This window comes from Notolabrus celidotus, chromosome 19 (assembly GCF_009762535.1).
Source record: "Notolabrus celidotus isolate fNotCel1 chromosome 19, fNotCel1.pri, whole genome shotgun sequence".
NCBI lineage: Eukaryota > Metazoa > Chordata > Actinopteri > Labriformes > Labridae > Notolabrus > Notolabrus celidotus.
The window spans coordinates 9,189,409-9,209,988 of NC_048290.1; the positions used below are offsets into that span (position 1 = coordinate 9,189,409).

The 20,580-nt window shown below is 37.0% G+C and overlaps 1 protein-coding gene across 3 annotated transcripts in view; it reads left to right on the forward strand.

Moving 5' to 3' along the window:
* The first annotated feature begins 10,440 nt into the window (after positions 1–10,440).
* Positions 10,441–20,580, forward strand: part of znf618 (zinc finger protein 618) — a 39,875-nt gene continuing 29,735 nt past the window's right edge. For all 3 annotated transcript variants that reach the window (XM_034709164.1, XM_034709166.1, XM_034709167.1), the window contains exon 1: positions 10,441–10,804. The gene's annotated coding sequence lies outside the window, so the exon portion shown is untranslated. The remainder of the gene's footprint in view (positions 10,805–20,580) is intronic.

Below are 20,580 nucleotides of genomic sequence, written 5' to 3' on the forward strand. Positions count from 1 at the left end.
AGCTACTCCAGCTTTTCTCCGTCTTAAAGTTACAGAAGAAGAGTAAAAAATAAAAGGCATGTAGAAGAGAAGACAAAAACTAGATGAAATGTAAATATAGGTCAGATGTTTACACAGAAATTCAAATACAACCATCCACATGAGCAGAGCGCAGTAAATGGAACAGATAAGTTTCATATAAAAATCTATGATGGCAAGCACACTGCCAACTCTATCAACAAGGAGGTTTAGAGGCTGTTTACAGTTCACTGGACTTCTCCATTAAGAAGAGGCTTTGATAAAGGTTATGTTGAGTTTGCAGCTCAATGGAGAAATTGGAAAGAAATCAGCTGTTGTCCTTGGCCTCAGTGTGAACTGCAGTGGGATTTTGTGGCGCAATAAAGTCTTTAGAAATAAAACTGTTATCAATAAATCTAAATGTAGACCCATGAAGTAAAAAAAAAAGGTCTTTGGTGAAATGCCTGCAATACTAATGCCATTACATATCGAGCTATACTTTGAGATAAGTGACGATTTGCAAATGTTTTTGAGCATGCTGACATTAGCTTTGAGCCCAAAGCTTTATTGCAGGAGCCTCACAAAACCCTTGATGCTGATGTAGACTACTCTCATTTTTATCTTTAATGTCACTACTTGAGGTTAAGCTGGATCCAGAGTTAGACTGGGGACAAAATATGGCCCCATTTTTTAATTTTTTTTTGTAGACAGGCCCTGTTTAGGCCTTCCACCTTCAAATATACACACAAAGTCATGAGCTAGCTAACAAAACTGTTTGCTGGAGATTAACATCTGCTAGATACAGGAGTGGCTGAGCTAACATTACTGTTTGATGGTGTTACAAAAAATACAACTGAAGGCTTAATGCTAGAAAAAGTAACGTTAGCTAGTAATGGTTGAATACTAGCAATGGTTCTGGTCTATGTTGTTGGACTTGCCCATGTTCATGGGTTGCTGGATAGCCAGTCCAGCCATGGCTATATAAAAAAATGGTAATCTGAGCTTTTCTCTGAGGATATATGACGGTAAATTGCAAGACAGTTGACAGTTGGTGCTCATAGGGGATGATGCAGATTAGTGGAAGATGAAAAATTAATGACACCTTTCTGAACAGCAAAGGGCACTATCTGTGTTTGACTTCTCTTGTTAGCCATATGTCTCTTAAATCTGTAGCTATATATAGGCATACAGTAATGGTGACGCAGATAAAGATTCTGCAGTTGAGGATGCACAGCCAGTGTTTCCCACACATTGACGACACCTGGGCCGACCGCCAAAGTACATTTGCTGAACATTTTTGCATTTTTCTTATTATACCCATGTTTGATTGCTATCTAATAAACTTGTATATGAGCCCTGTCTGTCTACCGCTTATGTATGTGTTGCAAGTAGGGTCTCCACACACCTGCTCTTCAGGAAACAAAGAAGAGAAGGGTTACAACAAAGTAAGAGCTAATGCCTCTTCAGTGGTTTTAACACTTTTTTATTTTTACCTGTTGACTGTTCTTTGAGCTGTTATCATTTGCACTCTTAACTTTATGTTGTAGCACATGTATTTTTGTGCCCTTTCAAAGTAAAAGCTTGTTTTTTATTAAAATAGAAAATAAAGTAACCCAAGCTTAAGACAATGAACAAGGTGAAATAAAAAGCATCCCAATTAATAGCTGTATAGGCAACTTCTTCTCTTAAGTTTGAACATAAACAAGGTTCCTTTGACCCTCAAAATAATGTTGGAAAAATCATATTGAGAACCAAATATTATCCTGTCGTTTGTGGTAAAGCCTCACTCCATTACTAGTGGAAATTATGCTGTTTGTTGTTTTGGAGCACTTCTTAACTTTTAAAACCAAACATAAGAAGTTGCAGATTCTCCTTGATTTAGACTATTTCTAGCTTTTAGTGGTGAGGCTAAAATAACTTCATAACACTTGATGTTTTGAATGACCAAAGTCATTCAAAGAGAGTTACTGTACATAAAATAAACTGTATGTCTTTAGTTGAAAACTTTTTGAACCACAGTCAGGTTCTGTCTGGTTTGTAATGACTCCCGCTTATAGCAGAGCCAAGTTCAGTACAGGATGTGAACACATCACGTGCAGACGCTTATATTTTCACTTTCTGGATGATGATTTGAGGTTGTGGCATAGACTCGACAGTGACCTAACACAAAAAACCAACATTCAAGTACAGGAAGCCAATTACTATAATTAGCTTCAGAAAGGGCACTACTGTATTCTGATACATTTTGTCATTGTGGGCAGCAAAAGTTTACAGCACAGTCATTGCATGTTTTATTCTTAGCTTCCTTCTCGTCCTCTCATTCATATGAACTTGTAGGAGGTGCAGTCAGTTCATACCACTCTGTTATAGCTATAATTACATTACTCACTTCTCTTGGCCTAATCAGCTACTCAGTGTTAGTTTGAGACTGCGTTAAAGCAATTATGGGCTTTTTACACCATGTGCTCTTGTCATGATTTGCAATCATGTGATGAACAAAACAGGCAGGAGCCTTTGATTGGCGACAGGTCGGGGTTAAAAAGTGAAAATGATCACTTGTCCCAAAATAGAGCTGCTTACGTATGGTTAAGTCTGTTTTTGTTAAAGTAAAAGCAGGTCAAAGGCTGCACTTAAGAGTTTACACATGGAAGCATAACTTTTTAAAGATGTAGATATACTTAGATAGATGTTTCAATAAGGAGAGTATAACTTAAGATGAAATTAGAACAATAAAATCAACATTAAGAAAAATAGATTAGCAGATTTCACAGAAAATCTCCATAAGCTGTATTTTCTATGTACTTGTTTATTCTGCAAAGCTACATCTTACAACCACAACTTATCTCTACACCTCACACAGTTAAAGAAAACACATGTTTAACCTCTTATCTCACTACGTGTGAGATGGCAAACATATTTTCCAAAACATCTAACTAAGCCTGGAGTCTTGTCCAGCTTGTTTTTAAACCTGTCACTTCAGAAAAACAAAAATATCCTATTTTCCTTCTGAAGACGGCATTAGCAATAAACAGTTTTCCCTGATCCCAAATAACACACTGCACAAAGACTCAAGAGCCCACTGATTGGTCAAAATTGGACAAAAACCCTGCAATTACTCGTGGCAACAGAACAACAGGCGAGACTCCTTCCTGCTTTTACTCGTCTGTGGTCGGGCAACAACTACTGTTTTCTTGTACAATACACATTGGGTTAAGGATAAACCTGGTGGTTGGTATTTGAACGGAAAACAAAGAATAGTCAGAGATTACATCATCCTGTTTTCTCATTATTCTCGTGCGAGGTAGCTGTTGTCTTAAAAAACACTCTCATCATTCTGTGATCAATCACAATGAGGCAAGATCTTCTCTGTACAACATCAAGTGTGGTGAACACTGTTTTTGCATCACCTTCAGGCCCTTCTTCTGTGGTCTGTGTGTTGTCAAGGTTAGTGTATATATTAGACTCGAAAAGTAAATAGTGTTTCCACTCCAAGGCTGTGATTCAGGATCCATGTTGTTCCTCAAAGTCAGCTGCTTGTTACAGGCTGTCATTGCTGTTTTGAAGGACATTTTAATGGAGTATGTTTTGACATACAAACGCAGAAAGAGAAAGCACCAGCGTTACCAGCACTTTTTAAAATAATGATAATAATCAGGGCCTGGTGTTGTGCATACCTTCTTATTATTACATGCCTTATTATGCCGGATCTTACTTAACATGTTTATTGTGTTATAGAAATTTCATATAAAAGCTTCTCAATTGTCCTTTAGTCTTTAAGCTCCAGCCTGTTTTCCTGTTTTCTTCAATATGGAAATTATGTTAGAAATGACTCTCATGCTTAGAATTTAAATCTCTTACACATTGCAACTCTACAACAGCGCTGGAACGAAGTCCTGCCATCACTATGCATTGGTATTTAACACATTGCACCACTAAACCGTGGGAGAATCAGAGGCAGAACAACTTTGCCTCACTATTACTCCTCTGTGCGTCACACATTGCAGACAGGATGCAACAGGTGTGTCAATATTCATCCTTGAAATGGCAATATGTGAGAGCCCAAAGTGCAGTGAAACCATCTATTTTGCATGATAATCTTGTTGGTCAATTTTGGCCAATTTTCAGTATTTACAGTTAGGTGTTAAACTTTTTTCTCAACAGAGGTCACTGAAGCTTTAACTTACAGTTGCATGAGGAAACACAGACTTTCCTTAAAATGTTAGCATGGTGAGATGTAACTGCTTCTTGTTATACCTTGACGCAAAACCATTAAAATGTCCATCTTATCCTGCTCAAATGTAATGAAACAGTAGCATCAGTAGGCAAGAGTGTAGGAGGCTAAAAAATGACTCAGCAATGTCAGTTAGCAATGTCTAAAGTCAGCTTACATTAGAATTAATTAGCCATCAGAAGCAGACACTAGAGCAAAACTGTAGTAGCAGCAAAACAGCTGAGTTCATGTTTTTTGGCTGGTTGCACGGTCTGTCTTCGAGTCGCACTTGTTAATCTAGTGAGTTGCTAGCTAGTAGCGACTTTAAACTGTTAATTAGCATTGGTTTGCCTAGTGTTAAATGTGACAGATGCCTTCAAACTTGTTATTACCTTTGAAATGAGTGATGGTGTCAAAGTTATGCGACACAAGCTATATTAGCTAGTTAGCAAGCCAGCTACCTGTTGCAAGCCAATAGAGGCAGCGCTATGTGAGCGAGTGTAAGGGTGAGAAAAGTTGATGATGCAAACAGGAAGTCCTCCGTAGACCAGATTGTCTCATGTTAGTGCAGCCTTTAGAGGTCTACACAGACTACAAGCCTGGATCCTTTTAGGTCTGAGTCTTTTGAAAGATCTTACCACTGAATTGGGACACAGTTACAGAAAGTTTCATATCAAACAACTCATTCATTGATTTTGAACATTTATGCCTTTTTCCATGGCCCACAGCATGCTTACCTCAGGATGTTCTCTTTATGCAGGTCACATTTTGGATAACCTAGATTTTAGCCACTCCAGAGGTGGAAAACTGTCTCCAAATCACACCAAAGCTCTTCAGCATGCAGTAAAGGTCTGGCGGCTCTCAATCTCAAGTAGGTCACTGAGGGAAAAAATAGCATCCTTGTTGTCGGCTCCACTCACCTGTTGCTTCATCTGCCACTTGAAGGAATATATCTCAAAAAGTAGGCTGAGAGCAGGTCAGGCCAACCTTGAGCTGTGAGAAATGATCGAGGAAAGAGAGAGTGTGTTTTGCTAAATCGAGGACACCATGGTTGCTAGGTATCATCCCAAAATGAAGAGGATGCCAGTTGTTTGAACAGGAGTGAGAAACTTCTTCCTTTGTGTGACTCAGTGGACTCCATTCGCTGTCCGATTCACTCTCAGAAAAATTCCCCTAGACTTTAACCCTTGTTTGCCTTGCACATTAAACTTTTGTCTGGTTTGTGAGTTAGTTATAATCACAAGGGCAGCAGAATGAATAACTGAAATCTCTGTTTGTTTTTTTGGCTAAATTTTCCTGTTAAAACAGTCACAGGGATTGTACCAAAATACAGCCACCCTGTGACCTGGAACACAAAATCTGATAATAGCCTGTGGCATGATGTTAAAACAGCTCCACTGGCTACCAATTAAATTCATAACTGACTTTGCTTGCCTTTGATCTATCCTCTTTTTCTTTATATAAACTTGGAAATCTAAAATGAGTGTGAGACAGAGCACACAAGTATGAAACAGCCTATTTTGTGACATGTTTGCACCTTTAAATTCCTATTTAAATTCCTAAACCCTATACATTTCGCTCATCATCGCTTTTAATATGTTTAGTGCTTCCTCTCTGTGCACACGCTTTAATTTATCACCAGGTATTTCCCCTTGACTTGCTCTTCATAAGATTCTGCTCCCCAAACTAGCTGGTAATTTAAAGCAGACACCATCTATCATCCAGTGTAATTCTTATACCAATAGATAATTTGAATTCCTTAAGTTCAGTGGCATTGAAAACCACTCAGGAGAGTTATCCCACCTACCTCAGGGTCTCAGACACCTTCTTGCATACCTATGAGGCATCAATATGGTGCTCTCCTTGACGAAGGGATTTTCTTCTAATGAAATTCAAGACTATCTTAGCTGCAGTTTCTGGTTAGGTTGGCCATCGACAACCCCATTTCTCAGTTTGTGTATACATCTGAAAATCACGATATCTAAATGAATAACTGACATTCTTTATTTTGAAAGAATGGACAAACCAATGAGTGATCTTTCCCTGAATGCACCAAAAGCTTTAACAGGACACTGAGCACTCTGCATTCGACTTCATTGTTGAGACCAGACATATTCCAGGGGAGTAAACAGAACAGCGTTCAGGAGCAGTCACTCTCCAGTAGTCTGAATTTGATCAGACAGTTGCACAATTCAAGCAGCAGAGGGGGAAAGAGAGCGAAACATGTGCTCAACTCTTGTAGTGTTGTTTAAAACCACTTTTCACTCTTTATTGGTACGTTGGTGCTCTCTGCTGGACAAACACTCTAACTACAGGAAGAGACACAGAGAGAGGGGAGCAGTGGAAACAAAGAATGTAGATCACAAACACTTTGTTTTTGATTTACGATGAATCACATGAGCACCAATTATAAATCTCAAAATCAAACTCTGTCAGAATTCTCATCCAAAGCAACTCTGTGTAACTGAAGAGTGTAATAAAAGGAAGGTATATGTAAAAATGTAGTGGCACTAAATAAAACTACCCTTTATTTGTTTTGATCATTGGTCCTGTATACTAAGACAGGATGAATGACTTCTTTATGCTGTGTGTATGTTGTTAATGTCATGTCATATATCAGTTATGGCATATACCTCTATGCAGGAATTTGCATGTTTAAAAAAAATGAAAAAATATGGCCCCTTTTCATTTGATATTTAAGGTAAATAAATCAAGCCATACCCATGACAAACACAAAATTAATGTATAAGGACCCACACAGCCTCCCTTTTTTTCCTTTGTTTTTTCAACGATAAATCAATAAATCACTGGGTGGGATCAGAGTTTGTGAGTTGATGCTGTGAGAGGAATAAACCCAGTTTACTGAATAGAGACATTTTAAGTTTAAACTTCAGAACAAATGTAAATCAGAAAACAAACCACTGTATATATATCAGCTACAGTCAGGGTGGCTTCTGTTCTGTGACAGCAGTTTTAAGTCTATGTTCATGAGTACTCTTTCATAGGGACAAACTGAATTTTTCACCATTCTTCTTTGTAATATTGGTCAAAGAAGTTAACAGCGAGTTTGTACAAGTATGTAAGCAACTAAGAAGTCCCCACCTTTCATTTTTGGTTGGACTCTTAACAAGTCAAGTTTAGTGCTTCAATACTTTCAGGCATTAGCCATTCCTGTTAAGATGTATAGATATGGCCTTACATGTACAGTTGCTGACTGAAGGAAGCTTTCTTCAGGATTTTCTCCATGTTTTACTGGATTGATTTGAACCCCTCTACCAGCACCATACCTGCAGAGGCAGCAGCTGAGAAGCCTCAGGATGATCTGAAAATGTAAGGATGTTGTGTCTGCTGATGTTCAGTTTGTTCCGTCTTCAGTATGTTGACCAAAAACACCCCTATTTATTTTAAATCGAACCTTTCATATTACTAGATATCTCACTTTTTCCTTCATATTTCAGAGTTACTATTATTCCCTTTAGAAAACTTAAGTCCAGACTCAACCGACATCTTGATTTTTTTTTCCTGTGTGTAAGTGTCTCACTCCTTACCATTTTGAGAATCAGCTGGACACTTGCAGCTCCATCAGAGTTCCCATTAGCATTTTTGCAGGCCTTTCTCAGCACATATCCCATGAGGATGTATATTTTTTAATGAGGTATATATTCTCTCCCTGCTCAAAACCTCGCAATAACTATGACACTGGCTTTTTTTCAAGTGGGTCTGAGTCCTTGGGTGCAGTTGAACACTGACATTAAGCTGTCATTTCAGTCACAGGTCTGTGTTAAAAAAATCTGGTACAGGCTATCTGAGGTGTCTTCCAATAATTCTTGCACTTACTCATCCAACCAGTGTTTTTCTTTAATGTCAAATAGTTTAATCTGCTTGTTGTTTAATGTCAATGTGTCAACAAATCTTAAAACAGATAAAGTCAGTTTGTCATAAAATGTTTTGTATGCTTTAATAAAAGTCTGTTAGACCAAAATCTCAAAATATGTGGAACATTTAAATGCTACAAGCATGCAGATGTATCCTCTATCATTACGGTCAGGTCAGCTGATCGGCTTTAAGTGTAAAACTGTAACATTGTAAAACCTTAATAAATTAATCATTGAAATTAATAGAAAAAGACAAATACAAATGCATGTAATTATTCTGATTTACAACTGTGATAGTTTGACATTTGTACATTTATTTGTCATTTTTGCAGTACAGTTTATGAAATATGCATCAATAATTGTTTCTTCTTCTTGTATACTGTCCTTCTTTTATCAGAAGTACACCCTATAACTGCTTTACCTCTAACCAAGTCACTAAAAAGTATGAATTGATTAATTAGCAATTTGAATAATAATCTATTAATGTATAATTATTTCATATTTTAATTATTAAGATGACTGAATACCCCTTCTTAGAGGTTCGCAGATTTTTTAATTGAGATTACAGAGTGATTGAGGGTATAGTGAGAAAAACATGCAAGAAAAAGCAGGAAATCCTTGTTTTTGTTATTGAATTATATTCATGTGATTGTCAACTCTGAGCTTTTCAACCCATTTCGCACAATAAATGTATTATACATAGTAAATATTATGAGTTGACATAATAAAAGCTGGTTCTTTAGAAATCCTGCTCAATGAGAACTTTCAGAAACAAAAACGAAACTATTTCAAAAGAGAAAAAAAGAGTGTTAATTCTCGGAGTGAGGTTTTGGATTCAAAATATGTTGGCCAACCAAAACTAACCCTTGGCATGTACCGTTGAAATAAACTGCATGTGGACTGCTGCAACAAACAGCACAATCATCAGTGCCGTTTTTTTGTGCAAAGGCTCAGGTATATTAAATGTTGGTTTATTGCACATGCTGAAGAATTAAGAACTTTGCACCATGACAGAACTATCTATGAAGATGTGCTGCTGCATACATGTTCATCACAACACTTAAACATTTGGAGAGCATGTGAATGTATCATTGGCATTTATCCGACTATGAGTCAAATAAGTTCAAACATGTGCAGGGTTCCCACTCTTTTCCAGAGATCATTTTCCAGGACATTTTCAGTGATGACCAAGCTGGTATGACAATCTAAATTTAGTTCCTAAATAGTCTAATATGTTCCTCTCAGTGGAAGTCTACATTGAAAGTCTATGGCTATCCATAAAATCATCTCTTACATGCTTAAAAATGATGGCAAATTGATTATAGAATAATGCAACCACAGATGTACAGCACCTTATTAGTGCAACCAAGTAATAATGATGGCCAACTCTCATCTCAGCTTTCTCTTTTCTCAAAAAATATCAAATTAGCTAAGTAAAAAACAAAAGAGCCAGCAAAGGACGTCTGGAAGCTGCCTTACTGAAATAAATAAATAATGATAATCAGAGGATCAGAGCATAAATTGAATGGGGATATGTTTTTTTTTTAACTTTGTCAGGTCGCACGAAGTCATGTTGGAATAATTTTCCAGGACAATCTGTGATTTTCCAGGGCTTTTTACTTTTTCTCCCATTTTCCAGGAGTTTTGGAAAGCTGGTCAACTATTTTCCAGGTTTTCAAGGTTTTCAAGGACGTGTGGGAACCCTTATGTGCCATATTAGAAGCTTTCATCTTAATGATATATTCTAAAGTGTTGACAGGGCAGAGCTGCAGTATGAGCATATTATATTAAATGTTACAAGCTCTGCAATAAGACCGTTTAACACCAGCACTGCTGTGTCCCGTTAATCATCTGTTGTCATCTTTCATTCCACTACATGGAAGTTACTATGTGACTTGGCACATTCACAAATAACTACTGTATCCATCTGAATCGCACTGTTCTTCATACTGTGTATGTTTGTTTTTAAATAACTTGGTGCATTTTTTTATCGTGCAATAACTTACCTTATCTATTTATCAGATAGAAGTGTACATAGTGTGTATATATCTGTAATAGTTGCCATATTTTATTTTATTTTATCGTTGTCATTGCTATTATTATTGTTATTATATTATTGCTATTATATTTTTTAACATTGTTGTATTCCCCTGTCCCATGTTGTAAACTGCTGTAACAAAATAATTTCCTCCAACAGGGGACAAATAAAATATATCTTACCATATCTTAAGCTCACGTGAGAATTTTTTCCTCTGCGTATTTTCCAGCCTCCTTTTTTCACCGTGCAACTTCATGGTTGGCCAACCCTTTTTACTGTCTTCCCAGACTTTTTTCTCTTTTCTTTCTTTTTTTTTTTTTTTCATGTAGGCTAATATACAGGCCGGCGCTGCAATTTCGGAATCTGCCCTTGTATATGGCGGACGAAATTTCCACAGGAGGAACTGCAACACAAACCCTCGTATGCACGGCAGGAACGGAAAGCTTTGCAACGGAGACAGAAAAACATGAATCATCACGCCATTACTCTTTCTTAAAATGTAACGCAGCGTGTCGAGGAGGCAGAATAACCGGCGGTGGTGGAAATTTTTTTTCAACATTTGGGAAATTCTCATAACTAATTCACAATTTTTTTTTGAGGAAGCAGTTGTGCAGCAGTCACCTCTGCTCGGGGAGGGAAGATTTCTGGAGAGCCTGTTTCGCATGAGCTGCATCGTTTTTGGAGGTATGTCACACCGCTGTGTTTTCTTTTTTCTGATTTAGAAATCCTAAATTTGTGAAATTTTCAGCTGCCAGTGTTTAAGTTTCAGTCTCCCTCCACTTAAAAAAGGCGAGACCTGGCTGTGTTTTCGCACTATTGCCTGACACCAGGTGCAGCAGGCTTTGAATACATCCGAAATGTATCAAATCTGTTGATGTGTTTTTGACTCAATTTCCTAATGAAGTTTCCGTGTAACTGCTGACTAGTCGCCTGTCAGTGCACCTGGTTTGTCCACATTTACACTACCTATAAGCTGTGCACTGAATCCGCCGACAGGGCAAAGAGGACCAGGCGGTAGTGGCAACATGAAGGACGATGAGGGGAGGAACAATCTGAAACACAAAAACCTCCTGCAGCCATGTTTTGTGAATTTTCCAGCAAATTTGAGCAGAGCTTCGGAGTTGCCTTCTGTCAAAACTCACAGCACAGTAAGGAGACTTTCTGCTGGATTGAACGGCTTTGTTTTCTGTGTTGACAACCGTGGGAAAACATCAAAGTGGCGTCGTATCGAAATACATTTGGATTTGTATTTTTTTCTTTAAGGAAGATAGAGGATTTAAAAATCTGGGTGTCGTTGGCGCCACCTGTAGGCAGACATTTTTGGAAATTAAAAAATTCTAATGAGAATTGTTTCGAGACTTATTTTGTAAATCTTGGTGTTTGCTAAATGCTGATGGAGACACATTTTATAGCCTCTTTAAGTGAAAAGACAGCATCATACATGGTGGATTCAGATGCAAGTGAAAAGTATTTTTTAGATTTTGTGATTATTAATACAAGGTGTGCCTTTTTTTCCTTCTTTGTTTTTTGACTGATGCTTCCTACTTCAACTTCTCTTTTTGGTTTAAAAAGCATCTCAATTCAATTCAATCTTTGAATGTATCTGTGATATAAGGATTTTAAAAAATCCCCTCAAGTATCCATCCATGCTAAATCTCTTCACTCTGACATGTGCATCAACTCCATGTTTGTCCTCGCCTCTGTATGTATGTGTATTGATGTGTTCTCATGGCCATATAGGGATTTAATTTTCTACTTGGTAAACATGGAACAAATTGGATTTTTAAACTTCTAGAGATTGGAAAATGTGTAAGTGGAAAATAACTATCCAGAGTGAACAGCTCTGGAAGAAGAAAGGACCATGTCAGCATAATTTGAGGGCAGGAAAAACAATCACAACCAGCGTCTCTACTGTTTATATTAATCCTGCAGACGCCAAACAGTTTCCCATCTTGCTCGGCTTGCTTTTATTTTAATGTAAGGGAAAACTGCGGAGGCCATCTTTTTTTCCTTTTTTTTTTTTTTTCTTGCTGTGGGTAATTTTAATGCTGACCTTCAAATCTGTTTAAATTCAAAGAGCTAGTGGAAATTGTATGGCTGGTATGCAAAATCTGGGTGTAAATTCTGACCTTTGCTTGGAAAGTCTCATCAAAATGCAGGAGTTTGAGTTGAAGCACAGGGCTGAAGAAAGGCAACCAGTGTCATGGGTTTAATAGGGTTCTGCCAGTGATGGGAATGTTTATATGCAGAATACCTGAAGCACAGAGTAATAACTTATAAATCTCTCAGGAATAATGCAGCAGTGTTGAAATGAAAAACACCTTAAACCCTGATCAGTTAATGGGGACTTTGTTGAGTGTTCTTCTCTTTTTAAGTAAGGTAACAGGAATGCTGGTGTGCCTGCACTTTAATGAACAAAAGCTTTGTTTCATGCAGGATTTTTGGGGCAAATAGTTTGGATGGAGGGGTGAAACTTGTCCCTTCAGGCTCTGATAAACAGGAGATGTTGAGGGATCATATCACTGCCTGTGGGTTTCAGTATTAAACATTGTTTTGCTGCTGCTCTGATTGTCATTAAGTCAGCACAGAGGTTTAGTTTCCATTTTAAAGGCTAAATGATGTTTCACAAACAGTTTCAGTCTTTGATGTTATTCCATTTCCTTCTTTTCTTAATGCACAATTACACATTCATGATTTGGTCTCAGATGTGTCTGGGAAAAAAACATACATCCCTTTTAGACATAGCGCACATCTTATCTTCTGCTACTTTCTTAGTGGCGTGTTGAAACTGTCTGAAAATGGCTTCACTTAAATTAGTCTCCAGGGAACGGCTTTTCAGAGGTTGGGGCTGCTGCATTAAAGAAAAAAAATCTGTGCATTCTGCACATATTTTTCCTGCCTCTTCCTTTTTAAAAATGAACCTTATTGGTTCCATGAATAATGCATGAGGACGTTCAATTGCTGCAGCAATGAAAATTAGGGCTGTTTACGTGCAGTGGTTATGTACACAGAAGCTTCTTTTTTTTTACCTTGACCATTTTCTGAAAGGTAGAGCAGAGCCTGAGTAGCTTTTCTGAAAACACAAATTTTCAGCAAAGCAAATCTCATTTCTATGAGTGAAAGGGGAGGGGGGAGAAACTCCCTTGGGTTTAATGAATCCATAAATCACAATAGTGCCAGGTTTGCTGCGCCTGCGTCAGTGTGCAGTGCAATTTTGATTTTCATCAAAAATTTAATCTGCCAGCCTACAAGGGTTTAGCAGCAGACCGGATGCCGCCCTGAATTTCTAATTTTAGGGGCCTGATCTTTCAGGATTTATTTTTGTATAATTCAAGTCTGCTTTTCAATATCTCTTGTTATTAAATTTTAATTCGTGGCATTAACATATAGATTGAAAAGGTTTTTATGGGGGTTTGAGTGTATGCTGATGGAATTTTACTAGACGACACAGTTTCTTTTTCCAGAGCATCCCGGGCGTGTGTGTGTGAGGTGGGGTGAAGGGAGGGGGGGGGGGATTTATCCATTTCTCTGCATTATTGCTTTTTGAAATCATTGGTCGTACACCATCTTGGAAGACATTTATTACAGAGGACGAGAAAATGTGCATTTGATTAAAGAAACAGGGAAAGCAAAGCATTTAGTGTGAAACAGGTTTTACAGGACCCCTGCTCTCAGTCACTGACTCTGCTCGGAGTTATACAAACATGCAGTGAAAGCAGTGATTGAAGTGACCCCCTCCACCCCCCATTTTAGCTCATTCCTATTTTTAATCCCTCCAGAGTGGAAACATTTCCATGAGCCTTAAACAAATTTGTATTTTATATTTGGAATCTCTATTCCAGCCTACTTGGCATGCAGAGCACAGTGACTTTTGGCAATGCAAGGTACAATTCAAAGTCACAAAATCTCTCTAACTTAGAAGAAAAGAAAATATGTTTTTTGCTTTAACCAAGCACAGTGATTGATTTACTTCATTATTGCAGAGGCAGATACAGTACTGCCCAAATATAGGCCAATTATTTTAAGTACCTCGACTAAGTGCTGAATTGTGAGCAGAGGTACGTCCTGGAGATGTTTTCCATGTACGCCTAACCTCCTTATTCTGTAACTCCTTATAAATGTAGTGCAGGGATTTAATACATTGTCGTTAATATGCATGCATTGACATTTTAAAACACAGCAGGGCTAAATCATAAAGAGAAAGCTAGTTTAGCAAATTGACACAAACCACAGGGCCACTTAAAGAACCTTACTTCTTGTTAGTGCTACATCTTTAATGTGGAAATGGGTTTGCTTTAACTTAATTTCCTGCTCCTGTTGTATGTTTATCTCCCTTTTTTGTTTATTTTAGCTTGTGCTTTTATTTGTAATGAACATCAAGCAAATGTACATCTGTTTAAGATTTTCTTCCTGCACGGGGTCTGTAGGTTACATTATATCAGACGGCTCAGACTTTAAAAGAACGGAAGGCCAGATGGCTAATTTTGCATTTTGACTTTAATTAGAGGAAAACAGGCCACAACAGGCATTTCATATATTCAGGGCATGCATTCAAAATGTTGCACAGGAAATATTACACAGCGAATAAGAGATTGATCTAATTTTAATCTTTCCCTGCCATTATTTTATTTGATTAGAGATGATAAAAGTCACTTAATGTTGGCATTATTTTAGTCCGATAATTTGATATGAAAAAAAGCAGGCATAAAAATAAGTGACATATCAGCCTGTTTCATCTCGGCCAATCAATCCTCTTACAGCTGCAAAAAGCCGCTTATGATCTTCTCCAACATCACACAAAGTTGAGTGTGTTCATGTGTGAATCCAGTTCAAGAACTGACTCACATCACACATATAGAATAACAAACTTTGATAGTATGTTAGCAGCAGTTGGTGCTTTTAAAAAGTTTCCTGTACTCTTTTGAAATGAGAGTTTTCAAGGATAAGCAGGTCAAAGTTGCCTCGTAATAAAACAATGTTGGGGAGTAGCTCTAATTATGTCCTTAAGTACAGCTCTGTGAGACTTCAGTTTGATATTTAACATATAATTGAACCCTTTTTATGACAAAGTAGCACCTCATTCACCCATCAGCGTATATCCACAATATATACTTGGGTATTTGCAGTTGAACTGTTCTTAGTCATAACTAATTGCAGATTTGTAAAGTTGCATTTACTTGTCATAATTCCAAATGTAGATCAATATGACCACTTTTAACCACTCAAAATGTATTGTTGGTATCTGGAATTATTTCTCATTATGCATACTAAAATGCATTATATAAAATTCTAACTATTAACAATTGGCTTATGGATACCCGAAATTGAGTTACACTACTGTAGTTATCAAAAATGTTCATTCTGGGTAGAAAGAATCTTATCTGGAATTGAAAGCCCAAAACACATGAATGGCAAAAGTGATGTCATTTGACCTCAGAAGAATGTCAATGCAGATATCTAAAATGCTTAGAACAGCTTGCCAAGTGAAAGTACATCCTGAATAAGAAGAATTACATTAACAGATATCCACAATACTTATATAGAGGTCCACAATTGTATCATTTCTGGTGAACTTTCTTTTTAACATATCCAAAATGTTCTCTCTACTACTCTAACAGTACTACTCAAAATGACATAATGGATATCCGGGGTGGTTTTTCCTCATGGGTGTTGAAAATTAAGATAATAACCAGTAACAACTGGTTTAAATATTTGAATATGACTGAGTTTGGTCTACACCTGCTTTTTTTTGAATGAGTCTTGAGATATGAAGACATGCTTTGATTTGTTCTGTACTACAATACAGATGGATTGATAGTAGATATCTGAAATGACAAACGTCCTTATTGATGTCTAAAATGGACCTTTTTAAAAATTAATAATCAATACCTTTCATACCAGCAGTGGGGCAAAATGTTGATGCGTCAATGCATCGTTGTCCTGACTTGTGATATAAGTGGCGCCATATATGAAGATTTAAATTGAGAACATAAAGCAATATGGCGGATCATTTTTACCTTTAATGGGTACGTAATATTGTTCAGTTAATCAGATATTAAAATGACAAATTATCATAAAAAATACTGTAACATGATAGTATTGTTATTGTTGGCATTGTTTCTGGTGTTGTATCATATCCTATCGTGAGTTACCCTGTGATTCCCACCTGTACCTCTTAATGTTTATCCAGTCCAACTATTAAATGTTTTAATGTCATTTCTGCTTTTTAAATATTCAAAGATATCTTGAACTACATTTTTTTTTTTTTTAAGTTATATTTTTGGCCTTTTTGCCTTTATTTGATACGATAGCTGAAGAGAGACAGGAAATGTGGGGAGCAGAGAACGGGGGAAGACATGCAGGAAATGGTCGACCGACCGGGCATCGAACCGGCGACCCCTGCGACGAGGACTGTAGCCTCTGTATGTGGGGCACTTAGACCGCTAGGCCACCAGCGCCCCTTGAACTACATTTTGACTAGTATAAATAAAGTTTTCATTTCTAGAAACACAAGTTTTAATAATGAGAATGTATAGGGATATTATATATATATGGATATGTATTAACAAATACAGATATAATGAGAAAGAATTAGCTTTAATGTAAAATATCTCCTGCGACTTGTATCACATTTATACACATTACTGTAGAGTTGGGCGGTAATCACATTTTGGTAGTTAGAACTCTCCCACTTTTGCCCAGGGTATACGCTACTGTCAAAATAACATTGAAACAAAAACAACAAAAAAACGTCCACGAATTTTAGGCACACTGAGTTACTTCACATACAGTCCTGTCCATATCTAGGTTCTGATTATTCTTTTAATAACTTTGAAATAACTTCTGAAAAAGAGAGCAAGTGAGAGGGTGAGTACCACTATGCACAGAAGTGGAGGATGAAGAACAAAACTTCATATGGACATCTATATATGTATGGTTTACCAGGCAAGTGTGTGAACAATGAACAATGGCACTTGAAAATCTTGCACACAGCCTCGTCAAGATCTGTTAGCTCTGTCCCGTCATTTAGTGGGAATCTGAAATGCTGCCAAATGCAGAGATGTTTTTTTCGTTTGGTGCGCAGCGCTCCATTTTTTTCTCTTCTTATCTCCCTTCTGACGGCAGCTGTAATGTGACTACTACACGTCCATAAAAGTAGTCAATGCCATCTCTTAAATCAACAGTTAAGTGAAACAGTTTACCGTTGGAGAGAATAGCTGAAAACACAACCACATAGACAAAGGAGCTGGATAAACTACATTTTTATGGCATTTATTACATATATTATGCAGCATCTATGCTACTTTTCTATACCATGGGATATCTTATTACCCTATTACCATACAAGCCTATATTATAGTAATGTAAATTCTAATCAACAATATTTAGGCAGCATGTTGTGGGTGTAGTCAATGAAGTTAGTTGTATCTACTTTATTAACAGTCTGTAGGAGTTAAGCCACTCCCTAAAGGTCTCCAGTTCAATCTGAATATTTTGAGATAAAAAATTGAAGAGGAAAAAAGAAAAGAAAAAAGAGCATGCTAAACAAAATCTGTTTCTGATTATTATTTTTTTCAACTTTTGTCTGATCTTTGCTTTGGGGTAGAATAATGTATAATTTTACCTCTTTTTGCTTCAAACAGTTATTAAAATGAAACCATGTGGGAGGTTCAGAGGGGAAGCGTCCCTTAACAGGGCCCAGGCTCTTCCAACCACACAAAGTTTTCTGAAGGGGGAACATATTTGGGTATCACTGGTTTCATCTTTAACGTTAGAGGCACATCTTCTCATTCCTTATTTTACATTTAAGCCATAACGTAACTATATGCTTAAACAGAGGGGATTGTGAGGCTTAGTTGCTGTGTTTAACATTATTCTTATTTTCAACATTTGTGATAAAAATGTTAAAGAAGAGGATCCATATGCTGCTTTGTTAGCTTTTAAATACTACCAGCCCCCCAAAACACTTGAGTAGTGCCTTCATTCTTTCTTTTTCAATGGTTTAATTTTGAATCAAGTGAATGACAGGCTCTTTGCATACCCTTTTGTGTTAATAATTTACAAACTAATGATAAATGCATCCAAGCAAAGAGTCACTATCACGCCGTCTTCATTTGTTTAGCCTGCCATTTGAGCTGACAGAAGGCCTCTACCCTATCATTCAAGAGAAAACAATGATGACACATTGCTTTTGGTGTGCATGGTGGATTAGACTTGTCAAACTTTGAGGTTTTTTTTTAGTTGCTAGTCTAAGTTCTGCCAGAAAAGCACCAAATTCTGCTGTTGTCAGCTTTGAAATCCCTTCCTTTTGGAAAGTACTGAGACATAGGGCTACATTTTGGAGAATACTGAGGCACAGGAGCCTGGCTGTATTGTGCTTTTCTTTAGTTGATCTAACATTTTTACGCAGTGTTTTTATAATATTAATCTTGCTGACAATGCTAAGTTGTTAAATTGGTATTCAAAAGAAAGACAGTCCATATGCAGTGAATAAGTGCTTCAATTTAGCCCCTGAAGATCATAAAAAAGTGAAATATTCTGAGTGCCAAAATCTAAGATTTCCCTGTTTTTTTTTAGCAAACTAGCCTGGAAGGTAAACTTAACAAATGTTAACCTTGCTGTAAAAAAAAAAACCGGCCAGAATCTATTCACAAACATCATGCCATTAGAAAAAACAAGTTAAAATCCACTCTCTGCCTCATGCAGGTGCTCTGTATTTTGTGTTTACCATTTTTATTTTCACTGTGGTTTTAATCCTACATGGTGCTGCTGCATGTCTGTCAAGGAGCTCATCAAATTATGTGCAGTTTCACAAATAAATGATATTGTGAATGTGTGGATGTATTGATTACGTTTTGTGGACTTTAAAGGCTGTCATTATAGGCAGGCAAAGACCAGGAGAGCTTATTCGTGTGTGTTGTTGTATCAGCCATAAGGAATTGTATTAAAAGAAAGAAAACAGCATACTATTGACCGCTGCATATTCCAGCATGAAACATTTATGAGCATTTTTCTTGCTTTAACAGATGATCATGAAAGCTGCTTTCTTAACAGCAATGCACTTAAAAAAAAAAGAATGCCAACCATTACAAAAATTCACTTCTAGGCAAGAGAGTTCAGCTAGAAAATGGAGAGCTGACCATTTAGTTTATGATGTCACTGGGATTTCAAATCTGGCACTGCTGCGTATACAGCAAATGGGCCACTAACTTTGCTGACCCAAAATATTTCTGCACAAATGCAGCTGTAAGGCCATTTCAGTCCTTGCCTTAAACTGAGGTTTAAATTTAGTTTAAAAAATCTCTTTGTACAGCATCTCTGAACTTTACTTTGTAGTTTCATTTGACAACTGCATTTGTGACAACACAAGCGCGACAACTTCAAGGTTTTCTCTGGTTTCTCACTGTAGATGAAAAGAATGATTCATCCATAGATTTTGCCCAAAATCTTTAAGAACAAGAACAGGAGTGAAACAGGAAACTTTAAACTGGTTGTATGTTCCCTAATGATTTTAAATGGTGACCCAAATTATTATAAAAGGTAGAGTAGAAAATTCTTACCACATATAACGTGGATCTACCAAATTCTTGACAATTTGATATAAACAAAGGCTACATCATTAATCTGCTGAAACGTATTGAGTTCAAATTAGAAAAAAAATTCTGCTCTGTTTTTCTGAATTAACGAGTTAATTATCTAGGAATTTCTTAATTAACAAATTAATTGTCTCAGAATTATGAGAAAAGTTCTTGTAAATAAAAAAAAGTCTTCTCTGTTTTTCTGAATTAACGGCATACCTCTATAGGAAAATCCCAATAGCATGTCATGGAAGTAAACATGCCCTGGTTGTTCAGTTTAATCCAGTTTTATTTGTCTCTGGGTTTAAGACATTGGGAGATACTAGTGACTCTAAGTAACATAGATGGTATTGTGATTAGGGATGCACGATCCTACTTTTTAGGTCCCAATGCCGATACCAATACCTGGGCTTTGGTATCTGCCGATACCGATACTGAACCGATCCGATCCCTGTATTGATTTAGCAACCGCTATTCCTTAATGTGAGGATAGAATCATGTTTTGGCAACTTCAGGCTTTTCTGACTTTGAAAACCACAATGAAATGAACATTTTTAAACTGACAGTATCATTATTCAAGAGTTTATAAATGTGTACCAGCAGTTTGGTGGGTAAATCTTCATAACCAACAGATATTACAGTTCAGCTGTAAACCTCAGCCGTGGATAACAGGAATTAAATATTCTGTATAGAAAAACTGCTTCAAATGAGAAAATAAAAAATAGGTCAATGTAGTGTTTACATAGTGTTTCCCACAGAATGACCTGTTGTACCTGTAGCAGGGAGGAGGGATATTAAAATCAGCACTATATATCGGCTCCTTGTCGCCTATATCCGATCTAGCTTTTTGAGTCCGATCTGGGCGATATCCGATACCAGGAT